The following is a 12,880-nucleotide window of genomic DNA, read 5'->3' as shown; positions in this document are numbered from 1 at the left end:
AGTTATTAAAAGTATTGTGTGGCATCATATAGATGAAGATCTATAGTCTAAACAAAAAGGATGGGAAAATGATATCACTCCAGATATGAGATAAGGATATTCCAAACTATAGAACTATATTTCTTATAACTATTAAATTAATATTTGTCATTGAGCTTGTATAAAATACAGTCTAAGCATACCAAAGCATCAGTGTAAACTTCCCATCCAGTTAGTTCTCCTGATCTTGAACCTAGCAGATGGTGCTAAAATAAACAATGATGGCTGTGAAAGGCCTTTCTCTGTATAGCATGATTATTTCCATTTAATTATCCAAACATGGTTATATGAATTGCTTCCTGATGGGAACCAAAAACCCTCAGACCTCCTTCCTATTCATTATATCTATGCTCAGCAATTGTGCTGTGCTTCTCTGATAATGAAGTCTGTTCCCATTCTCATTCCTAATTGCTATCTCTTTGAAAACTTTCAGCTTCAAAGGCACTGCAGAGAGTAGCCTTTATACCAAATGCTCTGCTCAAAAGCAATAACCACACATGAGTGCTTTACCTCGGCGGACAGCTAGTTATCTACTTGGGTGTCAGCTATTTGTTGAGCCCTGCATTGCAGGCCCCTTCTATTCATTAGGAACCTGGGCTCAGTGCCTAGGGCCAATGAACTTGCCAAGACCTACAAAAATGTTTAAGACCCTGCAAAAAACTTATAAACTCAAAAAAACAAAAAACAAAAAAAAACCCTAAAGTTGAAATAATAATCTAAGTAAATGCCCACTTCTATTCAATTGCCGTTTCTAATTTAGTTCATTGAGTAAATTGATATGCATAAAAATTTCATTATAGTTACAATAACTTGTAGGTTAGGTTTTTGTACTTCACTACTTCATATAACTTTCTGATGATTCACAGTGATTGCCAAGAAATAACAGCCAATCATAAATTAAATGTGTTATTTATAAGCAAGTAATTTTAAACTGTTTTAAAAAATTACCACAAAAATATTCATTTCAAAGTGGAGTATAGATGCGTTAAAATACATATGCAATGATATTACAAGGAGACTCCAAAATAGTTATGAACCACTAACGTCTGTTCCTTTTGGATACTAGGTTTTGGGAATACAAGAATGAGACATCTCCTGCCCCCTCAAACTGCCACTGTGTCTAACAAATGAGACCTACCAAGAAACATGAAAGGATTCACAACAGAGGCAAATACAGGTCCTATGGCTGTGCATAAGAACCAGATATGTGTGCACGTGCGTGCACACACACACACACACACACACTCACTGGTGGGTGATGGGGACAGAAGGAATGATCCTCAAGTGACATGTTCACTGAGCTATCAATCCCCATTTTGGAAACACTGGAATATCAATCTAGTTTGATAATATTAAATTGATATTAACATGAATGTAAGTTAAAGATAGAGCACGAGTTCTCCATGTTTGTATCTCACCCCAAAACAGATGAATAATGATCTTTTTGTAATTTACTCTTTCATCAGTTAATGTGTATTAAGTACCTATTATGTGAAGCAATTTGGGGTTCTGGGAATACCTATTTGACACTTTCCTATGATTTTGAGGGCATTCTTGTAAAATTTGGAGAATAAAGCTAACAGATCTGCAGACTTCTTTTTAAAATATGATATTCCCAAAGCCAGGGATTAGTGACTTGCTCTCTAAAGGTTGCAAACTTAGATAAAATCAACTGTGAATTGTGTTCAAGCTCTAGTTCTTTCTCCATTCAGGGAAACAAGAGTAAACTAGTGAGTCATACAGCATTAATAATTCTTTAATTGTAAATATTTTTCAACATCTGTACAAAGCTTTTATTAGCAACACCAGAGCCCGGAACACTTTTTCCTATTCCTTTCAGTTACAGGAATGATAACTAACACGTCAGAAATGAATGCTGACAGATTATTCGGCTAAGAGAAGTAAGGCAAGGACCTGTCCAGTCCCTAGGGTCAGTGGCTATTTGAGTCTTAAGTGTTCCTAAGGACTAAGTAATACTCACTTCTCATGGGCAACATGGGCAGGGCAGGGGTGGGGCGGTGGAGGTTTCTCACGCCCTTTATTCTCCATTGAGAATAAAGGGCGTGAGAAAGCCAAAGAAGGGAAGGAAAAAAATAGGGAAAAGGAGGAGAGGAAGAAGAAAAGAGAGAGGAAGGAGAGAGAAAAGAAAAAGATGCAGATATTAGAGCATTTCTGAGAACTCGGTGCCTCTGAAGTTTACTAGCCCCACCATCTTCAACTCGTTCCTCTACTGCTAATTTTGCATTTTGTAACCAATGGCAAGAAGTAATAAATGCTAACTTCTCCCTCCAAGTTCTTGCAGATGGCATGAGAATGAACAAGGTAATAGATATCTAAGTGAGCTAAATTCCTCCTGGTCTGAGTTCAGTGTGAAGCCTTTTTTCTTTCTTTCACTTTTCTCTTTCAAATTATTTAAAAGATGTATAAAAGTGTTTATCATCCTTGGTCCTTGGGGGTGAGTGCCATTTGATATGGCGAGCTGTACCTTTGAGCGTGGCAATAATCATGGATACATAGTGTGGTTAGTGTGATTTTATGGAGCAGTATTTGGCAGTCATAAAGAAAATGCATTGCTAAATCAGAACAATAGGTCCATTAATCCCTTGAATAAATTAGTATTAGATTCAGTATTCTAAATGGAAATAAACTAACAGGATATTTACTGTATCTGGCTTGGAATGACATAACTGAAAACGAATTTTCAACTGACAAAAGAAAGGGAGATTCTGTCTGGTTTTCTTTTTTAATGTTCCAGTGTTGTTTTGAGATTGCAAAAAGACACTCTTGTAATAATGTGATTTTTTTTTTTTAGCCTCCAAAAAAAGTTTAAGATTAACTAGAAGGGATATGATTTGTGATAAAACATTAATATTATATTCTGCAAGGAAACAGATGCAAAAGAAGCCAATAAGTCCAGTCAAAACTAATTATTTAGTAGGCAAAACATTAAAACTGAGTCAAAAGATGTATTCCACACATGAGTTTGCTTTTGCGCCTGAGTCCCAGGAGCCTGAAAGGATCATCGCATTACTCTGTTGGCAGATGTATCCAAAGAATTGGCCATGTTTTGTCTTGTCATCACAATGCTTCTTTCTGTTAAATGGTTTAGAATGTTTGACAGGCACATTAGAAAGCTATCCAAGGAAATGCTGCCCTTCAAGGGATTAGATTCTTGAAGCAGACCATTAACACTGGCCTTTGCCGTCATTCAGCCCACATTAGCAAAAAAAGCTTCTTACAGACAGACTGGTCTCCTAAGGAGCCTCTAGAGGGAACACTGAGTGCTTTGTGCTTTGTTACAGTTCCTTCACACAATATTAATGGAGGTTTAACTGAGGCAAAGGGGGTCTTTCCTTGTCCCCAGCAATTTATCATTTTTTTTAAACAATTAATTCCTATCTTTATCATATTAAGACAGCAGTCGAATCAGATTGCAAGGAGACTAATGACTCAATATCTAATTAAATGGAAAGAAATCATCTAACAAAATGGTCTTTTTCTCAAGTTTGTACACCTATCAAAAAGCCTTTGGCCAAATTACTACCAGAAAAAGAATCTGCAAAGCCAAATAGGACTTTGGCTGCAGATGAATGCTTCTCTGCACAATAGAGCAACAATACAAGAATGGATTCTTAGACCAGCTCTCCTTCTCACTGTGTATTCATTTCTATGAGTAGCTTGACTTACACTTGGTTTGCAATTTGTTTTCATAGAGTCTTGTTTTTCAAATTTAAAATTAACCCTATCTCTTAACATTTGTTCATGCTATCAGATCTTTTCATCTTCTTATTTGATTCCCCACCTCAGTTCCCAGAAACCATTACTGCACAAAGAAACTTCAATAAGTCATCATGATTCTTAAACTCTTCCCACACCCTAAACTTGAAAGGGACATAGCTGCATCTAAGTTGGAAGTTAGTTACTTGTCCTAACATAGTTTTCCTCACATTCAAATATAGAAGCAAAGTAAAATAGCACAGTTTATGTTTTCTGAATCACACGCTCTATCATTGCCTTAGTTCCAATCCAAAGGCATATTATGGAGCCAAAGCAAACTAGATATGAAATAATTAAACAACTTCCCCAACCTCCAAACCATAGGGATGTTTGGAGGTTTAGTTTAGGTAGCTAGTCAGACGTGAACGACAAAGGGGAACAAAGGATTGGGGCCCAGTCTAGAGACCACCCAAAGAATATCCCAATGGTAGTAGAATTCTGGGCAAGTCCATGCGTGGTAGGCAAAGTTATACAGCAACCAGGTGTCGATCAAAATGTCCTCACTTGCCAATCACCTAGGAATGCCTTTGGAACCACCCAACACGGCCCAAGTACAAGGCAGACATTCCCACTTCTGGGCCCTTTTGCCCTTCTGGGCTCCCCTCTCTTTTGCCCTTCTAGGTTCTCTCTCTTTTTGTTGGCCTTTTGTGGCCTTTTTGCCCTTTGGTGGCCATTTTGGCTCCTTTGTGTCAGTTACAGAACTGGGACCATGTGCCTCCTTGGGGTATTCTTAGTCTTTCTAAAATATACTTTTAATAAAACTATTAAATCTCAATAGTTTCTTCACTGCTGTCATTTGAAGAAGAACTGAGGAAAAATGCCAACTACATGTCTGCACTGTCGTTATCCTTCTCCCTGCCCCTACTGTTGGGGTGACACCAAACTCCGATTGGTCCCAACGGTGACACTCTTATCTGACACAATGACACAGTTGAGATTTATATTAATTGAAAAAGTTATTTAATGTAAGAGATATATGTGTATATACAAACACATTGTATTTTAACTTAATATTGTTGTACACTTGTTTTTCAATCTTCGGATGTAGAATGAGGTCTTTTAAATTTTTTAATTTGAGTGTGCTAATTGAACCTATTCTCTGTACAAGCCCATAAAAACTTATCTATGAAGTTTAGGGCTATTTTTTTTTTTAATTCTTTTAAGTAAACTAGAACTTACCAGTGCTTGCAGATAGCAAACTTAGTGCAGAATTATAAATTTTATTTTTTTTTAATGTTTGAAAACTATCTTACTGCCATTTAATTCAATATAATTTTTGAAATCACTCTCCTTCATGGTATCTTTCTAATACTCTGAACTTATTTTCCACAGAAAATCTCTTTTCACATGTTTAAATTAAATTAAATATTTAATTAAGCTATCTAATTACAATAACAAGTATATCTAGAATAAACAGTTTAAGGAACTTGCACAACTAACATAAATTTCTTAGATATGACACAAAAAGCAAGATTCATTTAAAAGATTGATAAATTCAACTTTAAATTAAAATCTTATTCTCTTCAAATGACACTATCAAGAAAATGAAAAGATAAACCACAGTCTAGGAGAAAATATTTACAAATCATATAGCTCATAAACCATTTGTATTTAGAATATACAAAAAATTTATAAGTCAATAGTTAAGAGACAAATAACTCTAGTTAAAACATAGACAAATTTTTTGAATTATTTCACACACACATACACACAAATTAATGTTTATGAAACCCATGGAAAAAAGTGTAATTTATTACTTCCCCTATTTTATGAATGAAGAAACTGAATCAAACAGGGGTTAAATTATTTGCCTAAAAACATGTGACTAGTAACTGGTGGAGCCAGGACCCACACAGCCTGGCTTCAGATTTCCATTTCTAAAACACTGCACATGTACTATCTCCCAATAAAATAGCCATCCTGATTACTTCAGCTGACTTATTAAGTTTAATGAGTTTTAAAGCATTCTCTATTTTTTCTTATACTCTTGATAATATGTAGTTTCCTACTCCTTATATATTTAACTGTCTGAAATTGCTGATAGTGGACCATTCAATGACCTCAAAAAATGGCAGTTTCATGTGTTTCAGTCATAACTATTTTTTTAAGTTTCTGAAACAAGAGCCCATAGTCAAGTACATGCTATCTTAGATTCTAAAACATTCTCATAAAAAGATTCATGCATTATCTTCCTATTACCACCAATTCCATAAAGTCTTTAGGTTTTTTATACAGTGACTATAAATGGTCCTATTCAAATAGCCTACCCCAAATATTGCTGCCTATATAACCTGCTGCTTTTCATGTCTTATCATTTTCTCTTTTTAGATCTTTTCATTAGTATCTCTGAAGATATCTGCTTTGCCTCTTTTCATCATTTTCAACAGAAATAGATGGGTGATTGCTAACCAGAGGCAATGAAGACTACATCATTAAGAGTTTTCATTTTCAGTGATATCATAATTGATCACCATTGTTTCTTGAAAACGTTGTTTATTACTTTATAAGTATAAAGCTCCACACTTATTCTCTTAATTCTGGATATGTTTTCATGAACTTCTAGATTCACAGTAAGTAAACCAGTCTTCTATTTTGTCATGCTCCTCCACAGAGAAGTATTGTCCTATGTTCTATTATTGATAAACAGTTCAAAATTCTTTCCTAAGTAAAAAAGAAGGTAACTTTTTCTCTCAAATATCCTCACATCTCTGGAACAAGCTTTTCAAACTTTTCATTTCACATTCCTATGACAATTCTAAAAACACATAAGTATATACAAAATAAAAAGTCTGTTTTAAAAATATGTCAGTTTTTTCTTCTCTAGTTGCATATTACCTATTATTTGTTCACACCAAAGTTAGTCAATATACAGGAAGATTCAGTATTGTCCAATTGGGATCAGCACCCTGTTAGCACCACTTCTCAACCCTAGCTCTGTAGACTCTTAAAAAAAGAGGGTCTAGGTTTAGGCTTTCTCTTTTTGGGAAATCTAAGTTCACTCCCTATTTGCCCTGTGGAACAACTGCAGATTTCACATTGCAGATTTGTTCCTTTCCCTAGTGTACCTTTGTCCTCCCTGTCATCCTCCCAAGCTTGGAGATTTTCTCTAGGCATGTGCTGACCAATACTGTAACCACTAGCCCCAGAGGGCTCTTGAGCACCTGTAATGTAACTAGTCCAGGTTGATATGGACTATAAGTGTAAAATACTCTCCAAATTTCAAATAATTAGTATGAAAAAGAGAATTACAATATCTCATTTATAGTTCTTATATTGATAACTTACTGAAATGGTAATATTTGGGATAGCTTGAGTTAAATAAAATATATTCTTAAAATTAATTTCATCTGTTTCTTTTTACTTTTTTAATGTGGCTCTTGGAAATTTCATCATTACCTGTGTAATTTTATATTATATTTCTATTGGACGGCACTGCTCTATGCTTTATTAATCAAGCCTCCTTCTTCCCTTGCTCTCTAGCTATGGAGTGGCTCCTCATATGCCTCTGCCGAGCCTCTGCTCCCAGTATTCTATCCCCAGCCAACCCTGCTTCACTCATCCAGATGGGTTTCTTGACAGTAGTTATAAAAATGTCAATTGACAATTCCAAAGAAAAATTGCAGAAATTCACAAAATAATTCTGGAATTCGTCTGAAAGGCAAGAGTAACTAGTGATAATTTCCAAAAGAAGAGCAATTAAGAGGATTTCTGAAAAATTCATGTTTTTGAGAGACTTAAAAATTATAATAAATGAAAATTATATATTACTATGTGTGCTGCACAGTAGACAAGCATTCAATATGTATTAGCTATGAGTATTTTTTTACAAAAACATACAAAAATATAACAAATAAAATCATAGAGAACTAAAAAGAAAGATGATATACAGATAGTTGGTATTTATGAACAATAACTTTTATATACATAGACTATTTAGTATGCTATGTGATTTGATCTTATTGTAGTTCAATGATTAAAAGAATGGATTATTCAATAATTAGTCTTCAGACAACTAACTAGATATTTTCGAGAAAATAAATTCCAGATTAATGACTGCATAAAAATGTTTAAATATTTACTTTAAGAGAGGAAAATATGTAGGTGAATCAGCAAGCATACCAATTTGCTTTTGTGTTAGCTGACACTAGTTATGAACGATAGAAGCCCAGGTTGAAACTGAACATGCTACCAGGAGAATTTCGTGGAAATGCTAAGTAACCAGATGAAGGGCAGGGCATAACTGGGTCAAAGCCGTGGCTAGAACCAGAGACTAAGGGATGCCAGAATACCCTGCCCCCATCTCTGTGGTTCTGAGGTCACCTTCATTCTCTGAGCTTGACTCTTTCTATATGGCAGAGAATATAGTTTTCTGGAATCTTATAACTCACAGTTTTGCCTGAAGAGAAGAACTGGCTCAGATACGATTCCAAGGAAAAACATCTATTGGTCTATTTTGGATCATCTGTTCCGCACCCTGGACAAATCACTATGGCCAATAGGCAGGTCTCTGTGATTGACAAACACAACTTGAAATACGTGACTGACAAAGCAAGATAGCTGTTCCACAGAAGAATAGGGGCACTGGGCAAACAAAATATGTTTATAATGCTTAAAAATCTCTTTAAACATGAAAATATCAGAAATCAGCCTTTTTGATAGTACTCAATAAAATAAAAACAACAATATAGGCAAAAAGGAAAACATATCATGATGCTCTTTTAAACTCTTTATTAAAATATAAGTACAGGTGTAAGAAAGCGTAACAAAATGACAAATCCTTAAAGAAGTAGACACTATTTCTTTTAGTCTTCACAACAACCCTATGCAGTGATAATTTTTTATTATTTCTGATCTACAGAGAAGCAAAAATTGAGTCTTAGTTTGCTAAGTTACTTAGTTACAAGTAGTTTTTCCAGAGGAGATGAGTATGCAAGAAGCTTAATTCCAGAGCCTGTGGTTCAAACATTATAGTGTACATACGGTAAAAATTAATTAAGATGAAGTTGAAAGGTCTGAAGAAGAGAAAGGAATTTTGTTCAGTATGTTCAAGAATCTGGCTCTATTTCAGGAATTTATATTGGCTCCTCTGATGTTTTCAAAAAAAAGACTTCATGAGGGCAACATTATTATTCCCATTTTACAGATAAGGAAATTAAGGCTCAAAGAGGTTGGATAATGAATAAAGGGTAAGTGGTAAGGTGTAGATTCTAAATCAGCTCTGTCTGGCTCCAAGCTTATTAGAGTAAATTCTGAAGTACTGTTGCTGAGTGTTAAGAAATGAGTTGCTGTTGCTTTGGTAAAATATAAGAAGTTTGGTATGGTGCATTTATAGCATGGAAGAGAGAGAATGATAGAGGATGGGACTAGAGGAGCAGAAATGGGGTAGGGTCTTTTATTTCATGCAAAAAAAATTTTTATAATTTATTCTGACAATGATTTTATTTTAAACAGGAGATTAATACTGCCAATCAGATTAAATTTCAAGTGGCATATATGCCCTGAAAATTTTGACTATAAGAAAAAAGTTCACAGGAAATCTTCTTAGACTTGGGGACAAGGGGGAAGAAATGGATAAGTGAACTTCATGAGAGGGATCTTCTTTTATCTTAGTGTTTAAATTTATTTTCATTCTATAGTACTTTCATATTTAAACTTGTACATAGATGTCAGTAACAACTGGTCATTGATTATTGCCCTTAAGGGCTTATTAAGAATAATATTTTATTGAGTATTCTTTTTCTCAGTTGTCTACAGTTGGGATGGTTATGCAAGATTGTGCTTTACTGAAGGAAATAAACTAATTCTATAGACAAGATTGAATAGCTTCAGGAGTCAAATTCCAATGCAGATTTTAAATTCAGTATGTGCAAACCACAATAAAAAAATACTTCCCTAAAATGGTTCCTAGAGTATTGTTATTATTGTAATGATATTATTATTTTATTTTATTTTTTTTGCTAAAAACCAGCCTTGTGGTTTTCACTTTATTTAAGTCACTATCCCTTTATAACTGTTGGATCTTTGGAGCAAAAAGGGAAAGCAGAGTGTTTAATTTTTTCTCTTCCTTGAATCTCTACATAATAAGTACTCATAAAATAATTATTTAATAAATAAATGAAACTCAATTCAAATCTTCTCAAATACTGAGAATTTTCAGGATTTTGTGGTTGTTATTACTGTTTTGGCAGTGCAAAGATGAATAAGACATAGTCCTTATCCTATGTTTTATATTCTCATCAGACACAAATATTTATTAAAATACTAATTTGGTAAATGCAATAACAGAGTGCCAATGGGAGTATACTTTGGCCACCTAGCCCTGGGCATGAAAAGATCAGAAAAGATTCCAGGAAAAGTTCAAGCATTAGCTGAGTCTTAAAGAAAGGATCAGAGTTAGAAAAGTAATAAGGGAGATGAAGGCGGCAGCATAGGGGCATGTGCATGATCAGTATTAACTTCCCTCCACATTCCAGGAATGAAGTTTTAATGTAAATTCACTTGGAAGATGGTGCATATTTCACCTACCAGTGCCTGGAGACCATCCTGTTCACCCCTCAGTTATCTCTATCTACTCCTGCTCCATCACAACAGTTGCAGGGAATTTTAAGTAACCGTAAAGACATTGCTGACGTTGATGAGATTTAGTATGAAAGTTAGATTCATACAAAACAGGCAAGGCCACTGGCCTGGAAAAGGCCTTTCTTCTGTGTGTATACTCTTCCTACACATCTATAGAAGACAGAGTTCCTTTGGATCAAAGAATCAAAGAATCCTGGAGCAACAAAGAAGAGTTCCTTTTGTTTTTGTTCAAAACAGTTCCAGTAAACCAGCCCCAGGCTGCAAATCTCCAAGTCATAAATAATTGCTCTGGTGTGCAGTGAAATGCTAGTGCCTGGGGCAGGCACTAATGTCAGAGCAAGGGGAATATCGAAGTCGGCAAAAGTGTGATCATAAACTTGTCTAAGGATCCAAAAAGTTTGTTGTGGATACCTCATTGAGAGAGAAGGATTAGCCTAGGGAAAAGGGTAAGGGCTTTGAGATCAGACATAGGTGGGTTGAATCCTCCCTCTCATGCAAATAATTATGTGGCCTTGAGCAAATCACTCAATATCCTTGAACTTCAGGGTCCATATCTACAAAATGGGAATAATAAAACCTTTCTCATAGGTTGTTTGGAAATTTAGTGAAAGTACATTTTACTCATCCAACACAGGGCCTAGCATAGGAACCTAATAATTGGTGACTGTTAACTATCATTGTATCACCATCCTAACCCTCGTTGTTCAATACTTGTAGTTTTGGAGAAGGTAGCAGCACCAGAATCTTCCCTGATCACCTTAACATACTCAGGTTCACTGTTCCAAGACTTAATGTCCCTTGCTAATTGTAAATTAATAAAGCATCCAGCTGGATCTTATAGGATATTCTCTTGCACTCTTGCATAATCTTTCTTCATCCATCAAACCCTGACACAAAACTCAACAGCTTGTTTGATTGGATGTGACATCAGTCTTTCCTTGAGACTCTTCTCCCGGACCAAACTGGCCATATTACAGCTCAAGGCTTTAGCTTTAAGATCTACTAAAAGGACTGATAGAAATTCAGTTTATTAGAACAAAAATTGTTTTTTAAAAAAATCAATTTACAAAATAAAATAGAAAAAGATAATTGCAATTAAAAGTTGGTTTTTAAATATTTTGTTAGGTTTTGTGTTTACTTTTTTTTTCACTGACTATAGAATTTATAGTCAAAGCACCTTCAAGAAAAGTTACATTAACAAGAAGATTGGGTATCTTCTAGATTACATATTAAAACAGAATTCGAGATGTTTTATGGAAAACTATCTTCAATATTGACTTCAGTCCTTCTTTTGCCCACTAAATATTTCTGTGTTTCTAAAGTATCATGTGCTGAAGAATATATATATTTATTTTGGGGTAATATTTTCTGTAACTTGATACATCACATGGAATCTCTTTCCACACCATTGAATATTTCTATGAACAGATCCTAAAACTGAAAATAACATTTGAAGTTTTTTCCTGCTCTATTACACATCCAGAAAAAAAAAGACAAACTGTTTCTTTCATTCAATTTTCTTCTTTAAGAAAAAAACATTAATATTATATTTATTTAATATAAAACAAGGGAATAGTTTATTATATTTATCTATTTTGTATTGTAATAAATCTATTTAGATGGTTCAAATTAAAAATTCATAAGTTAGGTCTATATGAGTCAGTTGTCTATACCGATGAAATTTGGCAGTTAATTGTCAGATCTGGACATTACTTTGTATATTGAAACAAATTTAAACATTGCGCTCCGTATTTTAAACTTTCACTGTTAGCATAAGGTGCTTGTTTTCTTCTTTATTTTTTTTATGCCTACATCACCTGGTCTTCTTAGGTGGTCTCCCTTCCAAGTACTAGCCAGGCCCGACCCTGCTTAGCTTCCAAGATCAGACATCGAGCTTGTTCAGAGTATCATGGCCGTAGACCACGGACTGTGGCTCCACTGGGGTGTGAACCCAGGACCTTCTGCATGTAAAGCAGATGTGCTAACCGCTATGCTATGGAACCACGGCTGCCTTATCTTAAGCATAAAACAGTGCATCAAAGGTTTACTTTGGAAAACAAAGAATTTCTAAGGATTATATTAACATTTCTTTTGTCCTGACATTCCACAATGCTATGGATTATGGCAGAGAGGGCTAGCTGTTCCTCAAGGCTTCACACTCTCTTCCCTTAGTGGAGAGTTGTTTCTGGGGCTTGGTTACCCCGCTAGAGACTACCTTTCCTAGTCCCTTCCTCCTTTCATCTACACATGGGTATATGACTGACTTGCCCCAGTGGAATGGCAGCAAGAGGGATTTATGTTACTGCCCTGCTGGTGTCATTAAGAAATGGGTGTGCTTTTCCCACCCACTTTCTTTCCCTGGTAGGTGTCAACACTCAAGGAGACCCAGGAAGCCACATGTTGAAGATGGTAGATCTGCCATCCACTTGGACCTTGTATAACTGAATGGAGTAAAGCACCCTCCTTCTCACCAGGAACATCTGCA

Source organism: Pteropus alecto, unplaced genomic scaffold (assembly GCF_000325575.1).
Source record: "Pteropus alecto unplaced genomic scaffold, ASM32557v1 scaffold72, whole genome shotgun sequence".
In the NCBI taxonomy this organism is placed as follows: Eukaryota; Metazoa; Chordata; class Mammalia; order Chiroptera; family Pteropodidae; genus Pteropus; species Pteropus alecto.
The sequence above is the reverse complement of the archived record's forward strand: the minus strand, read 5'-3'. Positions refer to the sequence as shown.